Genomic DNA, 24,301 nt, shown 5'->3' with positions numbered 1-24,301 from the left:
TATATTGGGAGGGGGAAGAGTAAGCTATGAGAAAGTGAGAGAGTGGCATGGACATATATACACTACCAAACGTAAAATAGATAGCTAGTGGGAAGTAGCTGTATAGCACAGCGAGATGAGCTCAGTGCTTTGTGACCACCTATAAGGATGGGATAGGGAGGGTGGGAGGGAGGGAAATGCAAGAGGGAAGAGATGGGAACATATGTATATGTATAACTGATTCACTTTGTTATAAAGCAGAAACTAACACAACATTTTAGAGCAAATATAATCCAATAAAGATGTAAAAAAAAAAACATGCTGTCTCAGCAATTCTTGGCAGTCTTAACTATTTCTTTGGTGACTTGCTGGAAGGACTCACATGGCTTAACATAAAGTTATACTCATCCCTAAGATTTATTACAGCAAAGAATACAGGACAAGAGTAGCAGGAAATAAGAGAAGGCTAGAAATGTCAATTATAGATCTCTTGTCCTTTAGCATGTATTGCACAAACATTTTTCTTCAGTTGTGAACTGCAGGGGCATGTAAGAGATATACTTGCCCAAGAAAGACATTAAGGCAGTTGGTCACAAACCTACCATATGACCAGAGATGGTGCAGACCCCAAGTCAGGCAACAGGTGCTTATCATGAATCTTAATGTTTCCTTTCAGCATGCTGACAACATCTTTCATTTTGACCCACTCCTTGCCAGTATATAGAATAACATCACTATCCAGTGATGTGAGCATTCCCATTTTCTAGTTCTCAAAGTTTGACAGTCATCACCATAGCTATAGCATAGGCAAGAACTGAATGAAACAGGCCTGCTACATTGATTCTTTCATTGAGATTACATAAAATCATTCACAGAAGAATGTTGATAGAATTTTTTTTGGAATTCTGATAAATAATTTTATTGAAAGGGAAGAAAGTGTCAGCACAGGACAGATCAGGTTAATAGACCAGCCTGTCCAATATACTAAGGTCATGAGAAAACCTTAATGTGGTTTCAAGGAATCAGCAAAATCACAAGCAAAAACTAAACTCCCATCTACAATAGACCTATTCCTACTAGGCATCAAGCTTCAGGGACGCAGGCTGAGGTAATGAGCAGAGCACAGCATAGGATTTGAGTTCCTTGTGCATTATTGGGTAGTTTCTTAACATTGATAGATAGATAAACCATGTGAGTCACCTTTTGAATTCTTGATAAAAATAAATGTGTAATAGACGTGTGTCTCATAAGCATTAAAAGAGTTTATACCTACATCTGATGCATCCTTATATACCCCACTCTAACTCAATACACACAACATATATTTGCTAAATTGATGCATTCTGAGAAAATTAATAGACTGATATGCATAAAATACATGTTTTTTCAAAAATACATTTGATCTGTACATGAAAATGTAAACAGTCTTTAAAATCTTTCCTATTATTACCAAAAGTGGCATCCATTACATATTCCATGAATAGACATTTAGTTCACACTGTAGGAAGTGCCAAAATCAAAACATTGCCATTTGGGGAAAAGAAAAAAAGTTCCACTGCAGATTTTATTTAATGAGCAACAGCTGCAGAGAACAGAATCTCCTACAATTGCATCCAAGCAAAGAGTGAAAGATTGAAGGTGGAACTCTGAGACCACATGAACAATTTGCTGCTAAAAACAAAACTAAGGTGAAAACACAGAATGTTATATTTAACATAATGAAAGAAATTTTTAAAGGAAACATGTTATTACACTTGTTATTCACTTACTAGTGTATATGAATTTAGCACTAGAGAAGTAAAATCAATCTAAGTTGTTTGCTTGAGTTAAATTGATTTTGTTCATTAATTATGGTCCAGTGAGCGACAATGATATTATTTCATATTAAATGTAATTACATGTATAAGAAAAATAGTTAAGTCTTATTTCAAATAATTTATATACTTTGGTAAGTAAAGATAGCATAAAATGATGAGGAAACAAAATAAAGAAAACCAGCAAAGTAAAATTTTTAAACGTACTTCATGAAGGATATAAATATAATGAGATGAAAAATATAAAGAACTCAGAATACGTTGATTGGAAGCAATTATATAACACAAAGTACAATATCACATGGGTCAAAATTCATTAATTTATGTGATAAATGTTCATTTAGCACCTAATATGAGCAAGGCTTTATGTTAGATTATTTGAAATATGCAAAGATGTATGTCATAGTCCCTGTTCTCAAAGAGTTTCCACTGTATTAGGTAAATAAGATAAACATATGAAATTGTAATATGTGGTATATATAACAATACAAGAGAGATTAACAAAGACCCATAGGGTTTTAGAAAAGAAATGGGGTGGTTTCTACAGAGATAAAGAAAAATTTTATGAAGGTGGTAACATTGGAGCAGGATCTTAGAGGGTGAACAAATTCATTCATTTCACAGATATTTCTGGAATATCAATTTTGCATCAGATAAATAAAACTAAATTTTTGTAATCTCTGAGCTCATGATCTATCAGTAAAAAATTAAGCAAATTGCCCAAGGTCATTGAGCTCCTGAGAGCAGAACAAAGATTTGAGTCCAGTTAGCCTTGATTCCAGAGCACCTACTTTTAATTATCTCTAACAAAATATTTGCTAAGAGTAGAGAGACAGCATATGAGAACACAGAAACTGGAGAAAATAGTTCTGCTTGTTATTTAAATTACCTATTTTATTAAAAACAAGGATGTCAATGAAAAAATTGGTACAAGACAAATGTTAATATTCAGGAATATTTTTAAAACATATATTGAGAGGTAACTTTCTAATTTTGAACATGGAAATATGTTTTCTGACTGCATAATATGATGAACTGATCTCATGTAGCTTTTGGCATGGTTGTAATGGAAAAAAGACCAGTGGACCATCAACAGAGAATTCTGAGGGAAACCCATATTGAGGAGATTAGCAGAGGTGGAGGACCCAAAAACAGAGAATGAGAACCAATAGCTCAGAGGTAGAAACAATACCAGGGTAATACTTACAGAAAGGGCAGTAAGCAGTGAAAAATGCTGCATGTTTTAGTGAGTGGGGAACAGAAAAATATTTGATTTGGAGTTTAGGTGATTCCTGATAGTTTTGGTGAAAACATATTTAGTAAGAAGGCAAAATTGGATAGATTTTTTTTATTATCTACTACTGCATAATAAACTACCCTAAACTTAGTAGCTTAAATATATCATTTTGTTTTTCTCACGATCTTATGGGTCAGAAATTAAGGAAAGACTCAGTGGGGGTAGTTGTCTCGGATTTACGCACAGGGCATCAGTTGGGCTGCGTGAGTCAAGAGGATCTTCTTCTAAGATTGTTTCTTCTTTCACATACCTGTTGCCTCATGTTCTTTGATATCTCTCTCTCTCTCTCTGCTAGTGATCCCAGGGTAACTATGCTTCTTATACAGAGGCATGCTACCAGAACTTAGAAAGCAGAAGCTGAGGCCAATTAAGGACTATGCCTAGAATTGATACATTCATTTCTGCCATACTCTATTTCTCAAAGCTGTCAAACATCAGGCTGTTTATATAGCCAAATATACTGTGTGGCAATATAGAATTCACTGCTTGGTGGAGGAGTTACAAGGTCACATTGCAGAATATCATATACCATGTTGAGGCCATCTTTAGAAAATACAGTTTACCAGTAGAGTTAAGGAAATTCTAAGTGAGAGAAGACTATTAGGAATGCCGAGGAGTGTTCCATATGTTTGGTAAACGCTGAGTAGCTTATAGTAGTTGCAACGGAGGATATGGTTAAGAAACTGGTGAGGTATTAGACAGAACTCATATCATGAGACCAGAGCTTTGAGAGAAGCCCAAGATTTGTTTGATTTCATTGGCTACAGTTATTTTCAGTAGTGGAGAAACATAATCAGAATTTTAGCTTATCATACTTGAGATTTTTTTTTTTCCATTTGACAGATTACTCACTCAAATCAATAAAAACTGTATGAAAAGATTGGAAGCAGAGGCCAGTAAGGAGGCTATTGTGGTAATCCACATGAGGTAGTTTGAATTAATATTTAAGCTATAGTAATAGGGAAGAGGGAACAGATTCAATGGATGATGCAGATGTAGAGACTTATGAAGGCCAAAGAAACTATCAGTGAAATGTTTCTGGGTCTAGGCAAGACTGAAGAGATTGTTATACATTTTCCTCAGTAATCAACTGGAAAGATATTTTGGAAGAGTTTCAAAAGACTTCATTTAGGTTTACATAAGCTCCATGGTAATTGCTAAAAGTCAACATCCTCCACAAGCAAAATTTTCCTAAAATATTGAGCACCAGAAGAGGGTCACAGTTAAGAGGTGGTGGGATCATCTTTGCAGGGAGAAGGCCCTAAGTATCCCCAGGGCAGAGCAGGCAAGGCCTCCCTTCAGGGCTTTCTTTAGATCTACTGACTGACTCTCCTGATGGTGGAAGGGAAGTTGGGTAAGAGAAGACGGGGCCTCTGTGGAAGCCATGGTACAGGATATATGACTTCATAAAGTCCCTTATAATCATTATTTATTTTTATAATTTTGTTTCTTCTTAGCACCTGCCATTACATTTTCCCTACAATATAACAAATAAATATGTAGAGAAAACTCATAAAAATAAGGGGGCAGGCACTGATCAGATCCTTATCAAGTAAAATCTTACTCCAAACACTCTTATGCATAATATAAATATTTAATTACAGTATTTATGTAATCATGTGTCAGTTTTATTTCATCCATTAGGTGGTTTACAATTATGTGTCTTTCTAGTCTTCTACATTTCAACTGATGTCAACATTACTGATCAATATAAAATAATAAAACCTCAGGCTTCTATGGAATTTATAAAACTTTATATATACAGATATAAATATATAATATAAAATATGATATATTAATAGAATATTAGACATTATACATTATTTTAACACACATAAAATATATCTTATATAACATATAATAATACAATAATGTTAATACTGTTTATGTTATATTGTATATACTAATAAATTATACTATATTATATTAAATAATTAAAGTTTATTAATTATATATAATATTAATATATTATTATATTATTTTAGCATATATTAATATAAGATATAGTATATATTAATATAAATGTTATGTATTACATATGTATATATATACACATACATACAAAATTTTTTATCTTGCCAGTGGCTGGCAGGATGCTTGACACATAGTAGATAATATATTTTGGTGAATGAATAAGTGAATGTATGTTCAAATAACTTTAGTTTCTGAGAAAGTTCTAGTTAATTCTGTATGTTAATACAAACATCAATTCTACAACCCTATTTGGAGACCGTCATCTGTTAATACAGAGCATGGCAAGAGAAGTGTGTAAAAGAGGGTGATTGATTAACAACCTGACATCAACCTTCAAGGTTAGTGGGTCCCCACAGTTTCCTACTTACCTCTACTACTCTCAATGGCTGAAACAGCCACCACCCCACAAAATATCTCTAACTTGTACTTTCCCACAAAATATTTCTAACTTGTACTTTAAAATTGGAACTCCTCTTGGAGTAATAAGTCTCCAAGTTGGTTGTCTAATTTATAAAAATGTATCATTGTCTTTCAATTTGCTTTAAATTTACATCTGTTGTTTCAGAGGCAAAAGGTGATATGGAGGCTCCTTTTGAGATTACTGTAAAATGATGTAACACTATTGCAATTCTCTTCCTTTGACTTCAATCATTTTCAAAAGTACAGATGAGGGGGAGACCTTCAAGATAGCAAAGGAGTAAGAAGTGGAGATTAACTTCCTCACTACAAATACATCAAAAATACATCTACGTGTGGAACACCTCTTACAGAACACCTATTGAATGCTGGCAGAAGACCTCAGACTTCCCAAAAGGCAAGAAAACCTCCACGTACCTGGGTAGGGCAAAAGAAAAAAAGCAAAGACAAAAGAATAAAGATGGAACCTGCACCTCTGGGACAGGGCTGTGAAGGAGGAAAAGTTTCCACACATTAGAAATCCCCTTCACTGGTAGGGAATGTGAGTGGGCAGGGGGGAAGCTTCAGAGCCATGGAGAGTGCAGCAACAGGGATGAAGAGGGCAAAGCAGAGAGATTCCCACACAGAGGATCAGTACTGACCAGCACTCTCCAGCCTGAGAGGCTTGTCTCTCACCTGCCAGGGTGTGTGGGGGCTGGGAGCTGAGGCTCAGGCTTCAGAGTTCAGATCCCAGGGAGAGGACTGGGGTTGACGGCATGAAGACAACTGAAGGGGATACTGCACCACAGCTAGCCAGGAGGGAGTCTGGGAGAAAGTCTGGAACTGCAAAAGAGGCAAGAGAATGTTGTTTTGGAGTACGTGAGGAGAGGGGATTCCTTCCCCCTGTGCCCACAGAAGCCAGAGCACTGCCTAAGCTAGCTCCAGAGATGGGCACGAGCCATGGCTATCAGCTTGGACCCCAGAGATGGGCATGAAATGCTAAGGTTGCTACTGCTGCCACAAAGAATCCTATGTGCAAGCACAGGTCACTATCCACACCACCCCCACCCAGGAGCCTGTGCAGCCCGCCATGCCAGGGTCCCATGACCCAGGAAAAACTACCCTGGGAGAACACAAGGCATGACTCAGGCTGTTGCAACATCATGCTGGCTTCTGTCACCACAGGCTCAACCTGCATTCCAATTATGACTATTGTATCCTTCCTTCCCCCTGACCTGAGTGAGCAAGAGCACCCTAATCAGCTGGTGCTTTAACCTTCTCCTGTATAGGCAGGGAACAGATGCATGAGGGTGACCTACATGGATAGGTGGGGCCAAAACCAAAGCTGAAGCACAGGAGATGTGTGAACAAAGAAGAGAAAGGAAATTTCTCTGTGACGCCTCAGGAGCAGTGGATTTAATGCCCACAATTAACCTGAGGTACTCTGCATTTGTGGAATACTGGAATAGATAATGAATGTTCTCAAAATTGAGGTGATGGGCTTGGGAAGCAACTGTAGACTTGGGGTTTGCTGTCTGCGACTGATTTGCTCTTGATTTTTATGGTTATCTTAGTTTAGATTTTAGTGCTTGTTATCATTCATGGATGAGTTTTTTTGGTTTTATTGCTCTTTTCTTTTTTTATTTTAATAATTCTTTTAAATATTTTTATTTAATTAAAAAAAATTATTCTTCTTTCTTTTTATCTCCCTTTTATTCTGAGCAGTGTGACTGACAGGGTCTTGGTGCTCCAGCCAGGAGTCAGGCCTGAGCCCTTCAGGTGGGAGAGTTGAGTTCAGGACATTTGACCACCAGAGACCTCCTGGCCCCAAGTAATATCAATCAGTGAGAGGTCTCTCAGAGATCTACACCTCAACGTTAAGACCCAGGTAAACCTGATGACCAGCAAGGTCCAGTGATGGATGTCCTATGCCAAACAACTAGAAAGACAGGAACACAAACCCACCCATTAAAAGAGAGGGTGCCTAAAATAATACTAAGTTCACAGACACACCAAAAGACACCACCAGACGTGGCCCTGCCCACCAGAAAGAAAAGATACAGCCCCACACAACAGAACACAGGAAGCAGTCACCTCCATAAGGAAGCCTACAAAGCCACTGAACAAACCTCACCACTGGGGGCAGACACCGAGAACAATGGGTACTACGAACCTGCAGCCTGTGAAAAGGAGACCCCAAACACAGTAAGTTAAACAAAATGTAAAGACAGAAAAATATGCAACAGATGAAGGAGCAAGGTAAAATTCCACCAGGACAAACAAATGAAGAGGAAATAGGCAGTCTACCTGAAAAGAGTTTAGAGTAGTGATAGTAAATATGATACAAAATCTCTGAAACAGAATGGAGAAAACAGAATGGAGAAAATACAAGAAATATTTAACAAGGACCTAGAACTAAAGAGAAAACAAACAATGAAGAACAACACAATAAATGAAATTAAAAATTCTCTAGAAGGAATCAAAAGCAGAAGAGCTGAGGCAGAAGAATGGATAAGTGACCTGGAAGATAAAATAGTGGAAATAATTACCACAGAACAGAATAAAGAAAATAGAATGAAAATAATTGAAGACAGCTTCAGAGACCTCTGGGACATTAAACTCACCAAAATTCAAATTATAGGAGCCCAAGAAGAAAAAGAGAAAGAGAAAGGGACTGAGAAAATATTTGAAGAGATTATAGTTGAATACCGCCCTAACATAGGAAAGGAAGTAGTCAATCAAGTCCAGGAAACACAGAGAGTCCCATACAGAATAAATCTAAGGAGAAATATGCCAAGACACTTATTAATCAAAGTATCAAAAATTAAATACAAAGAAAAAATATTAAAAGCAACAAGGGAAAACCAACACATAACATACAAGGAAATCCCCATAATGTTAACAGCTGAACATTTGGCAGAAACTCTACAAGACAGAAGGGAGTGGCAAGACATATTTAAAGTGATGTAAGGGAAAAACATAGAAACAAGATTACTCTAATCAACAAGGATCTCATTCAGATTCGATGGAGAAATTAAAACCTTGACAGACAAGCAAAAGTTAAAAGAATTCAGTGCCACAAAACCAGCTTTCCAACAAATGCAAAAGGAAATTCTCTAGGCAGGAAACACAAGAGAAAGAAAAGACCTACAAAACCAGACCGCAAACAATTAGGAAAATAGTAATAGGAACATACATATCGGTAATTACCTTAAATGTAAATGGATTAAATGTTCCATCCAAAAGACAGAGAATGGCTGAATGGATACAGAAACAAGACCCATATATATATTGTCTAAAAGAGACCAACTTCAGACCTAGGGACACAAACAAACTGAAAGTGAGGGGATAGAAAAAGATACTCCCTGAAAATGGAAATGAAAAGAAAGCTGGAGTACCAATTCTCATATCAGATGAAATAGAGTCTAAAATTAAGACTATTACAAGAGACAAAGAAGGACACTACATAATGATCAAGGGATCAATCCAAGAAGAAGATATAACCATTGTAAATATTTATGCACCCAACATAGGGACACCTTAATACATAAGGCAACAGCTAATGGCCATAAAAGGGGAAGTCAACAGTAACAAAAAAAATAGTAGGGGACTTTAACACCCCACTTTCAACAAGAGACAGATCATCCAAAATGAAAATAAATAAGAAAACACAAGCTTTAAATGATACATTAAACAAGATGGACTTATTTGATATTTATTGGACATTCCATCCAAAAACAACAGAATACACTTTCTTTTCAAGTGTTCATGGAACATTCTCCAAGATAGATCATATCTTGGTTCACAAATTAAGCCTTCATAAATTTAAGGAAATTGTATCAAGTATCTATACCAAACAAAATGCTATGTGACTAGATATCAATTAAAGGGAAAAAAAAGACTGTAAAAATACAAACCCATGGAGGCTAAACAATATGCTACTAAATAACCAAGAGATCACTGAAGAAATCAAAGGGGAAATAAAAGATACCTAGAAAAAATGACAATGAAAACATGATGACCAAAACCTATGGGATGCAGGAAAAGCAGTTGTAAGAGGGAAGTTTATAGCAATACAATCCTACCTCAAGAAAGAAGTAAGATCTCAAATAAACAACATAACCATACACATAAAGCAATTAGAGGAAGAAGAACAAAAAAAGACCTCCAAAGTTAGCAGAAGGAAAGAAATCATCAATATCAGATCAGGAATAAATGAAAAAAAATTAACAAAAAAATACCAAAGATCAATAAACTAAAAGGTGGATCTTTGAGAAGATAAACAAAAATGATAAACCATTAGTCAGACTCATCAGGACAAAAAGGAGGAAGACTCAAATCAACAGAATTAGAAATGAAAAAGGAGAAGTAATAACTGACACTGAAGAAATACAAAGGATCATAAGAGATGAGCAAAAGCAACTATATGCCAGTAGAATGGACAACCTGGAAGAAATGGACAAATACTTAGAAAACCACAACCTTCAGAGATTGAACGAGGAAGAAATAGAAAATATAAACATACCAATCATAAGCACTGCAATTAAGACTGTGATTAAAAATCTTCCAACAAACAAAAGCCCAGGACCACATGGCTTCACAGGCAAATTCTATAAAACATTTAGAAAAGAGATAACACATATCCTTCTCAAGCTCTTCCAAAATATAGCAGAAGGAGGAACACTCCAAACTCATTCTATGAGGCCACCATCACCCTGATAAAAACAAACAAACAAACAAAAAAAAAAAAAACAGACAAAGTTGTCACCACCATCACCCTGATAACAAAACCAGACAAAGATGTCACACACACAAAAAAGAAAACCAATATTGCTGGTGAACATAGGTGCAAAAATCCTCAACAAACTACTAACAAAGAGAATCCAGCAGCACATTAAAATGATCATACACCATGATCAAGTGGGGTTTACCTCAGGAATGCAAGGATTCTTCAGTATATGCAAATCAATCAATGTGATACACCATATTAACAAACTGAAGGATAAAACCATATGATAATCTCAATAGATGTAAAACAAGCTTTTGACAAGATTCAACACCCATTTATGATAAAAACTCTCTAGAAAGTAGTCATAGAGGGAACCCACCTCAACATAATAAAAGCCGTATATGAAAAACCCAGAGCCAATACCATTCTCAATGGTGAAAGAAGGAAATCATTTCCTCTAAGATCAGGAACAAGACAAGGTTGCCCAGTCTCACCACTATTATTCAACATAGTTTCGGAAGTTAGAGCCATAGCAATCAGAGAAGAAAAAGAAATAAAAGAAATCCAAAATGGAAAAGAAGAAGTAAAGTTGTCACTGTTTGCAGATGACATGATACTATACATAGAGAATCCTAAAGACACTACCAGAAAACTACTAGAACTAATCAATGAATTTGGTAAAGTAGCAGGATACAAAATTAATCCACAGAAATCTCTTGCATTCCTATACACTAATGACAAAAAATCTGAAAGAGAAATTAAGGAAACATTCTCATTTACCACTGCAACAAAAATAATAAGATCCTAGAAATAAACATCGTTAAGGAAACAAAAGACCTGTATGCAGAAAACTGTAAGACACTGATGAAAGAAATTAAAGATGATACAAACAGATTGAGAGATATACCATGTTCATGGATTTGAAGAATCAACATTGTGAAAATGACTATACTACCCAAAGCAATCTATGGATTCAATGCAATCCCTATTAAGCTACCGATGGCATTTTTCACAGAACTAGAACAAAAAATTTCACAATTTGTATGGAAACACAAAAGACCCCAAATAGCTAAAGCAATCTTGAGATAGAAAAACAGAGCTGGAGGAATCAGGCTCCCTGACTTCAGACTAAACTACAAAGCTACAGAAATCAAGGCAGTATGGTACTGGCACAAAAACAGAAAGATAGATCAATGGAACAGGATAGAAAGCCTGGAGTTAAACCCACAAACATATGATCACCCTATCTTTCATAAAGGAGCAAAGAATATTCAGTGAAGAAAAGACAACCACTTCAATAAGTGGTGCTGGGAAAACTGGACAGCTACATGTAAAAGAATGAAATTAGAACACAGCTTAACATAATACATAAAAATAAAGTCAAAATAAGGGCCCTGAATCAAGATGGTGGAGTAGAAGGACGTGTTCTCACTCCCTCTTGTGAGAACACCAGAATCACAACTAGCTACTGGACATTCATTGACAGGAAGACACTGGAGCTCACAAAAAAGATACCTCACATCCAAAGACAAAGAGAAGCCACAATGAGATGTTAGGAGGGGCACAATCACAGTAGAATCAAATCCCATAACTGCTGAGTGGGTGACTCACAGACTGGAGAACACTTATACCACAGAAGTCAATCCAGTGGAGTGAAGGTTCTGAGCCCCACGTCAGTCTTCCCAACATCAGTGTCCGGCAATGGGAGGAGGAATTCCTGGAGAATAAGACTTTGAAATCTAGTGAGATTTGATTGCAGGACTTCGACAGGACAGGGGGAAACAGAGACTCCACTCTTGGAGGGCACACACAAAGTAATGGGTGCATCAGGACACAGGGGAAGGAACAGTGACCCCACAGGAGACAGAGTGAGACCTATCTGCTAGTGTTGGAAGGTATCCTGTAGAGGAAGGAGGGTGGCTTTGGCTCACTGTGAAGACAAGGACACTGGCAGCAGAATTTCTAGGAAGTACTCCTTGGTATGAGCCCTCCCAGAGTCTGTCATTAGCCCCAAAAAAGAGCCCAGGTAAGCTGCAGTATTGGGTTTCCTCAGGCCAAAAATCCAACAAGGAGGGAACCCAGCCCCACCCATCAGCAGTCAAGTGGATTAAAGTTTTGCTGAGCCCTGCCTACCAGAGCAACAGACAGCTCTACTCACCACCAGTCCATCCCATCAGGAAACTTGCACAAGCCTCTTAGATAGACTCATCCGTCAGAGGGCAGAGAGCAGAAGCAAGAAGCACTACAATCCTGTAGCCTGTGGAACAAAAACCACATTCACAGAAAGATAGACAAGATGAAAAGGCAGAGGGCTATGTACCAGATGAAGGAACAAGATAAAACCCCAAAAATACAAAAAAAATGAAGTGGAGATGGGCAAACTTCTAGAAAAAGAATTCAAAATAATGATAGTGAAGATGATCCAGGACCTTGGAAACAGAATGGAGACAAAGATCGAGAAGATGCAAGAAATGTATAAGAAAGATCTAGTAGAATTAAAGAACACATAAACAGAGAAGAACAATACAAACTGAAATGAAAACTACACTAGAAGGAATCAAGAATAGAATAACTGAGGCAGAGGAACAAGTAAGTGACCTGGAAGACAGAGTGGTGGAATTCACTGCTGCAGAATAGAATAAAGAAAAAAGAATGAAAAGAAATGAAGACAGCCTAAGAGGCCTGTGGGACAATATGAAATGCAACAACATTCACATTATAGGGATCCCAGAAGGAGAAGACAGAGAGAAAGGACCAGAGAAAATATTTGAAGAGATTATAGTTGAAAACTTCCCTAACATGGGAAAGGAAATAGCCACCAAAATCCAGGAAGAGCAGTAAGTCCCATACAGGATAAACCCAAGGAAAAACAGGTCGAGACACATAGTAATCAAATTGGCAAAAATTAAAGAGAAAGGAAAATTATTGAAAGCAACAAGGGAAAAATGACAAATAACATACAAGGGAATGCTCATAAGGTTAACAGTGGAGTTCTTAGCAGAAACTCTACAAGCCAGAAGGGAGTGGCATGATATATTTAAAATGATGAAAGGGAAGAACCTACAACAAGATTACTCTACCCAACAAGGATCTCATTCAGATTCGATGGAGAAATCAAAAGCTTTACAGACAAGCAAAAGCTAAGAGAATTCAGCACCACCATACCAGCTCTACAACAAATGCTAAAGGAACTTCTCCAAGGGAGAAACACAAGAGAAGAAAAGGACCTACACAAACAAACCCAAAACAATTAAGAAAATGGTCATAGGAACATGCATATCAATAATTACCTTAAACATGAATGGATTAAATGCTCCAACCAAAAGACACAGGCCTGCTGAATGGATACAAAAACAAGACCCATATATATGCTGTCTACAAGAGACCCAGTTCAGACCTAGTGACACATACAGACTGAAAGTGAGGGGATGGAAAAAGATACTCCATGCAAATGGAAATCAAAAGAAAGCTGGAGTAGCAATACTCATATCAGATAAAATAGACTTTAAAATAAAGAATGTTATAAGGGACAAGGAACAACGCTACATAATGATCAAAAGGGTCAATCCAAGAAGAAGATATAATAATTATAAATATTTATGAACCCAACATAGGAGCACCTCAATACACAATGCAACTGCTCACAGCTATAAAAGAGGAAATCAACAGTAACACAATAAGAGTGGGGGACTTTAACACCTCACTTACACCAATGGACAGATCATCCAAAATGAAAATAAATAAGGAAACACAAGCTTTAAATGACACAATAGAGCAAAGAGATTAAATTGATATTTATAAGACATTCCATCCAAAAACTGCAGATTACACTTTCTTCTCAAGTGTGCACAGAACATTCTCCAGGTTAGATCACATTTTGGGTCAAAAATCAAGCCTCATTATATTTAAGAAAATTGAAATAATATCAAGCATCTTTTCTGACCCCAATGCTATGAGATTAGAAATGAATTACAGGGAAAAGAAACGTAAAAAACACCAACACATGGAGGCTAAACAATACGTTACTAAATAATCAAGAGATCACTGAAGAAATCAAAGAGGAAATCAAAAAATACCTAGAGACAAATGACAATGAAAACACGATGATCCAAAATCTATGGGACACAGCAAAAGCAGTTCTAAGAGGGAAGTTTATAGCTACAAGCCTACCTCAAGAAACAAGAAAAATCGCAAATAAACAATCTATCCTTACACCTGAAGGAACTAGAGAAAGAAGAACAAACAAAACCCAAAGTTAGCAGAAGGAAAGAAATCATAAAGATCAGAACAGAAACAAATGAAATAGAAACAAAGAAAACAATAGCAAAGATCAATAAAACTAAAAGCAGGTTCTTTGAGAAGATAAACAAATTGATAAACCATTAGTCAGACTCATCAGGAAAAAGAGGGAGAGGATTCAAATCAATAAAATTAGAAATGAAAAAGGAGAAGTTATAACAGACACCACAGACATACAAAGCACTCTAAGAGACTACTACAAGCAACTCTATGGCAATAAAATGGACAGCCTGGAAGAAATGGACAAATTCTTACAAAGGTATAACCTTTCCCAATGGAACCAGGAAGAAATAGAAAATATGAACAGACAAATCACAAGTAATGAAGTTGAAACTGTGATTAAAAATCTTCCAACAAACAAAAGTCCAGGACCAGATGGCTTCAGAGGTGAATTCTATCAAATATTTAGAGAAGAGCTAACAGCCTTCCTTCTGCAACTCTTCTAAAAAATTACAGAGGAAGGAACATTCCCAAACTCATTCTATTAGGCCACCATTACCTTGCTACCAAAACCAGACAAAGATACTACAATAAAAGAAAATTACAGACCAATATCACTGATGAATACAGATGTAAAAATCCTCAGCAAAATACTAGCAAACAGAATCCAACAACACATTAAAATGATCTTACACCAGGATAAAATGGGATTTATCCCAGGGATGCAAGGATTCTTCAATATACACAAATCAATCAATGTGATATACCATATTAACAAATTGAAGAATAAAAACCATATCAACATCTCAATAGATGCAGAAAAAGCATTTGACAAAATTCAACACCCATTTATGATAAAAACTTTCCAGAAAGTGGGCATAGAGGGAATCTACCTCAACATAATAAAGGCCATATATGACAAACCCACAGCAAACATCATTCTCAGTGGTGAAAAACTGAAAGCATTTCTTCTAAGATCAGGAACAAGACAGGATGTGCACTCTCACCACTATTATTCAAGATAGTTTTGGAAGTCCTAGCCATGGCAAACACATAAGACAAACAAATAAAAGAATACAAATTGGAAAAGAAGAAGTAAAACTGTCACTGTTTGCAGTTGACATGATACTATACATAGAGATTCCTAAAGATGCCACCAGAAAACTACTAGAGCTAATCAATGAATTTTGTATAGTTGCAGGATACAAAATTAATGCACAGAAATCTCTTGCATTCCCACAGACTAATGATGAAAAATCTGAAAGAGAAATTAAGGAAGTACTCCCATTTACCATTGCAACAAAAAGAATAAAATACCTAGGAATAAACCTACCTAGGGAGACAAAAGACCTGTATGCAGAAAACTATAGGCCACCGATGGAAGAAATTAAAGATGATACCAACAGATGGAGAGATATACCATGTTCTTGAATTGGAAGAATCAATATTGTGAAAATGACTATACTTCCCAAAGCAATCTACAGATTCAGTGCAATTCCTATCAAATTACCAATGGCATTTTTTATGGACTAGAACAAAAAATCTTAATATTAGTATTGAGACACAAAATACCCTAAATAGCCAAAGCAGTCTTGAGGGAAAAAAATGGAGCTGGAAAAATCAGACTCCCTGACTTCAGACTATACTACAAAGCTACAATAATTAAGACAATATGGTACTGGCACAAAAACAGAAACATAGATCAATGGACAAGATAGAAAGCCCAGAGATAAACCCATGCACCTATGGTCAACTAATCTATGACAAAGGAGGCAAGGATATACAATGGAGAAAAGACATCCTCTTCAATAAATGGTGCTGGGAAAACTGGACAACTACATGTAAAAGAATGAAATTGGAACACTCCCTAACACCATACACAAAAATAAACTCACAATGGATTGGAGACCTAAATATAAGTCCGGACACTTAGGGGAAAACATAGGAAGATCACTCTTTGACATAAATCACAGCAAGATCTTTTTTGATGCACCCCGTAGAGTAATGGAAATAAAAACAAAAATAAAGAAATGGGACCTAATGAAACTTAAAAGATTTTGCACAGCAAGGGAAACCTTAAACAAGACGAAAAGACAACCCTCAGACTGGGAGAAAATATCTGCAAATGAAGCAACTGACAAAGGATTAATCTCCAAAACATACAAGCAGCTCATGCAGCTCAATACCAAAAATACAAATAACCCAATCAAAAAATGGGCAGAAGATCTAAATAGACATTTCTCCAAAGAAGATTTACAGATTGCTAACAAACACATGAAAGGATGCTCAACATCACTAATCATTAGAAAATGCAAATCAAAATTACAATGAGGTATCGCTTCACACCAGTCAGAATGGCCATGATCAAAAAATCTACAAACAACAAATGCTGGAGAGGGTATGGAGAAAAGGGAACCCTCTTGCACTCTTGCATTCTTGGTGGGAATGTAAATTGATAAAGCCTCTATGGAGAACAGTATGGAGGTCTTTAAAAAACTAAAAATAGACCTACCCTATGACCCAGCAATCCCACTATTGGGCATATACCCTGAGAAAACCATAATTGAAAAAGAGACATGTACCACAATGTTCATTGCAACACTATTTACAATAACCAGGACATGGAAGCAAGCTAAGTGTCCATCAACAGATGAATGGATAAAGAAGACGTGGCACATATATAGAATGGAATATTACTCAGCCATGAAAAGAAACGAAATTGAGTTATTTGTAGTGAGGTGATGGACCTAGAGTCTGCCATACAGAGTGAACTAAGTTAGAAAGAGAAAAACAAATTCTGTATGCTAACACACATATATGGAATCTAAAAGAAAACTGGTTCTGATGAGCCTAGGGGCAAGACAGGTATAAAGACATAGACATAGAGAATGGACTTGAGGACACAGGGAAGGGGAAGTGTAAGCTAGAATGAAGTGAGAGAGTAGCATTGATATATATATATACACTACCAAGTGTAAAATAGATAGCTAGTGGGAAGCAGCTGCAAAGCACAGGGAGAGAGCGTGTGCTCTGTGTCCACCTAGAGGGGTGGGATATGGAGGGTGGGAGGGAGACACAAGAGGGAGGAAATATGGGGATATATCTATACATATAGCTGATTCACTTTGTTTTACAGCAGAAACTAACACAACATTGTATATCAATTATACTCCAATAAAGATGTTTAAAACAAAAAAACAAACTGAACAAAAAAATGTACAGATGGTAAAAGTAATTTAACCCTTTTCAGAAATAGGGCAACAGTTGCCCCAAACCCTGTCATCAAATGGAATTTCACATCATTCTCTCCCTCTGATTCAACCATGCTTCTAATTTCTGTCCAGTGACCCCAAAATGCCATGCATGTGACTTTTCACAGTCTTTGCAACCCTTTTAGTCCATAAAAATTCTCCTGTAGCCTTTACACTGAACAAGCGAGAGTTGTAGGATGGATTCAGAAATTAACTTTATTTTTTCTCTCACAGATTGTTAAAATTTACTTTGCAAGACTAAGGCAGGTCTCCAGGTTTCTCTGGGATCTTTAGGACATTAAAAAGTCCTCCAGTCACCTTTTGTTCAAATAATATTCTCATTTTAGTTATTGAAATAGCCATTCTTGTGTAGTAAGCATGAGTTCTTTGGATATCTTATAACTAAGGATCTCTCATCTTTCCTTAAAATACTCATTTTAATTTAAGTTTACTTGAAATGCTTCTCCCCTAGTGAGCCAATTAGAGTTTCTCATTCATTTGCTGGGCATCTGGTGGCCCAGGCTGAGACTCTTTCTGTGATACCATTAACCCAGTGGCCCTCCCCATTCTTGGAAACATCCTTCCTGGAACCTTGTGTTCTCTGCTTCAATCTTTATTTGTTAGTATATAGACCTGTCAAACAACTGTCAATTTTGACTTTGCCTACATTGCAGAAACTCTTTTGCCTCTCTTTTGTAAGATCCCCTGATGTGTGGATCTCAGGAGGTTTATGTCATTTTGAGTGGCAAGCTTCCATCTTAGAACGAATGAATCAGCCTTTTAAAAATTCTTTACTCCAAAATATTTGCATACCATGCCTATATGAATACATACTTACTTTTTGTTCTTTCTAGATTGTGTATTAATCTAGGTTCTAGATTTGGAAAACTGTCTGCAATACTACAATATCTGCTACCTGGTTATTTAATTTTTGAATATTTGCTGTGTGGGGGGTATGTGTGTGGGTATATGTGTATTGTGGGGGAGAGCTGTGTATGATTGATTGTATTCTGGAAGTTTTATGATCTTTTTATCTTTACTTGATATTCTGAAATTTTCTTATTATGTGGCTTAGTGTAGGTCACTTTTCACTTACTGTGCTGGAGACTTAGTAGGCTTTTCAATTTAGAAACTCATTTTCTGGGAAAATTTTCTTTTATTTCATCTTTTAAAATTTCTTCCTCCTTCAATTTCTTCCTTTTGTCTCTTTCTGGGTCTGCTCTTGGACAGATATAAAATCCCCTAGACTAACACTCTAATTTCTTATTTTCTTTTTGATTTCTCATCTCTTTGTTTACCTTTTATACTAGAAAGTCTTTGCTGCTCAAAGAGTATTTGAGACAGGAAACAGCAACATCATCTGAAAGCCTGTTCAAAATGCATAATCTCAGGTCCAATCCCAGAAATACTAAATCATAATTTGCATTTTGTCAAATTCTCTAAGTGATTTTTATGTGTGCTAAAATTTGAGAAATACTGCTCTAGAGTCATTGTGAATTTATGCTTCAGTCATTATGTTGAATTTTTAAATTTCTGCTGTCATACTTTTATTTCCCTGTTTTCTTTTTTGTTCTCTTGATATTGCTTTTTATAATAACATTCTTTACTTGTTTTGTGAATGAGCTATTTTATCTCTTTGTTGATATAATTGTACATTTTGAAGCTTTCCCCCTCTATTTTTTGCATAGTTTCTGTTTCTCTAAATTTCTTTGGTACATTCATTTGGTTTTGCCTCTGTCATTCATGTTAGAGCTGGTTTCCAAATATCTCGTAATTTTCACTGTTAATTTTTAAAGTGAGACAGTGAAGAGCTGAGAGGCAGCTTTTGAGTTGGTTGAAATGGAGATGAGATGAGTATCTGGCCTAATCATAACAATATGCAAAGTTTTTTTTCTCTTAGATCATCAGTCAGTTTCTACAAGGCTTATGAACCTGAATGTTGTCAGTGTTCTGGTAAATTTTGGGTAGACAGCTGAGGGGCAATTATCATTGAGAATAAAGACTTTACTTAAGTTTCTTTTTATTCAGTAAGACTAAATACCCACCTTCAGTCAGCTTCCTGTCCCTGAGATCAAAGCCTATGGCATCAACACATGTAGAGACCAAATCTCCCAACTGTTTCATACAGAAAAGGTGGAGGAGGAAATCTCTGCTAGTTGGTGTGTGGGACGTGGCAGTTTAAATGCCCCAAGTATCAATTTTCCTGTGTTTAACATCACCCAGCATCCTCACCTTTGGATGTACTGTCAATTCACAAAACTTTCTGAAGTTTTGGGAGCACCAATCAGCTTCCTTCTTAGTTTTTCTCCTGCAGATACTTAATTTTCAGCATTTTAACAATATTATAAAAGTTGCTACTCAAACCTCAGCTTCCCAAATTCAAAAATTTTGTTGATTTCTCTTGTCTCTGGTATCTTCTCTCCTATCATTTTTTTCCTTGTGAATTTATACTTTCCATTTCTATCATTTCACATTTCAGTTAAGGGAGGGTGTGATGGGATGGATTTTTAAATATTATGTGTTCTATGGTTCCTGTTAACTAAGATGTCTGTGTTCTTTTCTTTTATCTTTGTAGTGATCCTGTCCCGTACTGATCATATTGTGATGAACTAGAATGAGAGATTTAGGAAAACAACGTGTTTGGCTGAATTCAAAAAAACTATTAAAGGTAATCTACTTGAATCTACATTTTCTCACTTCAAGTCCTCTGGCCTTTAGACTATTTTCTATATCTGGGGTGGGTCAGTGAACTACAGCTCATATGGCAAACCCTGTCCACAGTGTGTTTTTGTAAATAAAGTTTTATTGAAACACAGTCAATAAATTTGTTCATTCATTATATGTGGCTGCTTCTACATTGCAATGGCAGAAGTGAATATTTTTCAGAGGCGGAACAGTCTAAAATATTTACTATCCAGATATTTACAGAAAAAGTTTGCCAATCCCTGCTCTAAATCCTTACATGGATGCTACCCCTAATCACTCTGTTCTACTTGCCCTGTCTGTACTTTTGTACATAGTCCCACCTCTGGAAAGTACACATCTCTTTCTCTCTGTACTGTGCCGTTTTTACGAACCCTGTGTGTGTGTGTGTGTGTGTGTGTGTGTGTGTGTGTGTGTAACCAGCTCCTTAAATAATTGTATAAGAGATATAAACTCAGGTTTTATTTATTTATTCCCAAATTACCCAGAGGCATTTTTTTTCACTTTAGGACTCATTTTGGTTCATAAAAATATTTATAACAGTCTAGGTACTTGGTAGACTTTTGAAAAAGGTCATTTGGACACTTTCTTCAGCCTTTTAGTACAAAATGATTGATGATTTCAAAATGTCACCATAAGCTATATGAACACATCTAGATTTGGTCAAAGAGCATCATCATGTCCTTGCTGAAAAATAGAAGCATCTGTCATGTCTGTGTATCTTATTAAATCCTAAGTAATATTGTCTGTGTTAAGCTTGGAAATTCAAACAAATTCTGAGGCTCTATCTCATTCATCTGATAATTCATTTATGTGTTTATTTTCCCCACTCTGGACCCACAAAATGAGTTAATCCAGAAAGGTAATCTAGTGGCACAAGTAGGCAATTCTCCAGCATGAATTTAGCTACTTTAATATTTTTATTATGTTTTTAATTTGTATCTTATTAGGAACACTGTTTTAAATTCAAGGCATGACTGTGATGAAGAATTTTTGTGTGTATAATTCAAACCACAAAAATCATCATTTCCAGAATGATGGAATTTACTGTTGTGCTATCAAAGAAACATTCTTTAGAGATTAGCTACTACATGATGAAACCTCACATTCCAAAAACATGAGAAAAAAAGCCAACAATGTAAGAGTAAGTTTCAAGTGAAAAGAACAATGAATTGAAATAATTCTGTTTAGACAAAATGTTGCCAGAAAGACATTTGAGCAGATTCAGGAAGAACAGACAAATGATATCATACATAGCATTATACAAAGGAAAGACAGGATGGTACAGTGCAAAACACCTGGACTGAACATCAAAGGACCTAATTTCAGTTCTTGTCTCTGCACTACCTTGATCTGTGATATTTGCTTATCATAGGTATCAGCTTCATCATAAAAAGCTAAAGCACAAACATATACAAAATTGTGGGTTGGATTAAGTAATTTCATGGAGTCCTTCCAGCACTCTTAAATTTTAAGTCTCTTCATACAATTTACTGACAATTCTGTTACATACAATATAATATATAATTATGTAAGCTTAGAGTGCAAAGAAAATTCTCACCACACAGTCTAGGCTAGTAATGAGTGAAAACATTTTCCTTAGTCCGAAGATTTCTGATCAGATCTTGCCTGGAACTGAGCATTCTGAGGCATTAATAAATCCACCTTACTGTTTTATTTCTGTTTGTTTGCCACTAAAATAAAATAATATCTTCTAAAGCCTCTCCAATAATCCATGTGTGCCAGATATGATGTGTATACTGATGATCTTCACATACCTGCACCCGATGGAGTAACAAGCCTAAGAATCACTTTAATACTTACATTTTCTTACTTAAGTAGAAGAAATATTGAACTGTAACATTGAAAAATGAGCTCCCCATGAGTTCCCAGGGCTGTCATGTGAATTATCAGTACTTTGATGAGATACTTGAACAGATTTTGATTGGGGGCCTCCAATAACTGACTATTGTCAAGAAAACTAAATTTGGGAAATAGGCAAGAGCAACACTTTCCAAGGGGATGAAATATTAAAAGGCAACTGATTATCATGGAAAGAAAGTAATGTGTTCACAATTTCTTCAAGAGACTACTATCTTCTCTTACTTACTTTTACTTTCACTAGTTACTGAGAACTAGAGAAAATGAAATCTAGTTCAGGCTCAGGTTGTGCATAGCCCTAGACATTTTCCCAGTTTCATCATGTTTCAAAGGGAAATTTTAGCAGAGCAAAACCCTTACATTCAAAATCCTGAGGAGAAGCAAAAAGAAATGTTTCCTAAGTGAAGAGAAATTAGTGAGTCAGCTAACTCAGGAAGCACCTATCACAAGTGCCCCTTTGAACAGAGACCTAAGGGAATGGTTCTCTGATTATATAACATCTCAAGATGAAAAAATCAGAAACTGAGCATCCTTGTCTGAGCCAAGAGTGTCTTCATGGATGGAAATATTTAAATATGTGTTATTAAAATACACTGGAAATCAATTTGAACTGTGTTATGGTATAATATTTTTAAGATAATTTTTAGAGTAGCTTCTGGTTCACAGCAAAATTGAGAGGAAGGTACAGAGATTTCCCATACACGCTCTGCCTCTACACATGTATGACCTCCTCCATTATCGACATTCCCCCCCCCACACACACACACCAGAGTGGTATATTTGCTACAATTGATGAACCTACAGTGACACTTCATAATCACCCAAGGTAACTAGTTTGCCTAAGGATTCACTCTTGGTGTTGTACACCCTATGGATTCGGACAAATGTACAATGACATGTATCCATCATTATATTTTCACTGCCCTAAAACTTCTCTGTGCTCCACTTATTCATCCATCATCTGCTCCCACTCCCACCTCAACCCTTGGCAACCACTTATCTTTTTACTATCTCCATTTTTTGTCTTTTCCATAATGTCATATAATTGGAATCATATAGTATGTAGTCTCTTCAGATTGTCTTCTTCCACTTAGTAATATGCATTTAAGGTCCCTCCATGTTTTCTAACAGCTTGACAGCTCACTTCTTTTTAGAGTGGAATAATATCCCATTGTCTGGACATACCGCAGTTTATTTGTTTATTTCCATTAATAACACAAGGACATCTTTGTTGCTTCCAAGTTTTGCCAATTATGAATAAATGTGTTACAAACACCTGTGTGCAGGTGTTTGTGTGGACTGAAATACTATTTTGACCAAATTTTGATGTTACATCCTGTCCTTCCCAGATGTTTAATTCATCCTGACTACCTGATTCTTAGCATTAGGCGTTCATTTCAAAGAAAATTTGGTTGACAATATTGCTGTGATTTGAGTTGTGACCACCAAAAAGATATGCCAAATCCTAACCCCTGGTACCTGTGAATGTGACCATATTTAAAAATGGGGTTTTTGAAGATGTAATCTTTTTACTATGAGGTCATACTCCATTATGGTGAGCCCTAACCCAGTATGATTGTTGTCTTCATAAGTAAAGAAAACAAATACACAGACCTTGACACATATGTAGAATGTCACTTGAAGACAGAAGAGATTGTAGTTATGCAGCTGCAAACCAAGAAATAGCAAGAATTGCAGACTACCACCAAAAACTAGAAAGGGGCAAGGAAGGATTCTACCCACTCTCAGAGGGATCATGGCCTTGCTGGCATCTTGATTGCAGATGTATGGGCTTCAAACTGTGAGAGAATATATTTCTGCTATTTTAAAATCACTCAGTTTTTAGTATTTTGTTAAAACAGACTAAGTAAATATTGAGTGATGTTTTTAATCTCATTTCTTCCCACAAAATATAAAAGGTTGATTTTCATGAAGGAGAATATATAGAAATCCAAACTGCAAATGATCAGCTTGATTTTTCTTTTGTCTAATAAGCATATTAATCAGTTTCATTTTAAGTCCAAGCTCTCATGCCTTG

Source organism: Stenella coeruleoalba (assembly GCF_951394435.1).
Source record: "Stenella coeruleoalba genome assembly, chromosome: 8".
In the NCBI taxonomy this organism is placed as follows: domain Eukaryota; kingdom Metazoa; phylum Chordata; class Mammalia; order Artiodactyla; family Delphinidae; genus Stenella; species Stenella coeruleoalba.
Note: the sequence above shows the minus strand (reverse complement) of the source record.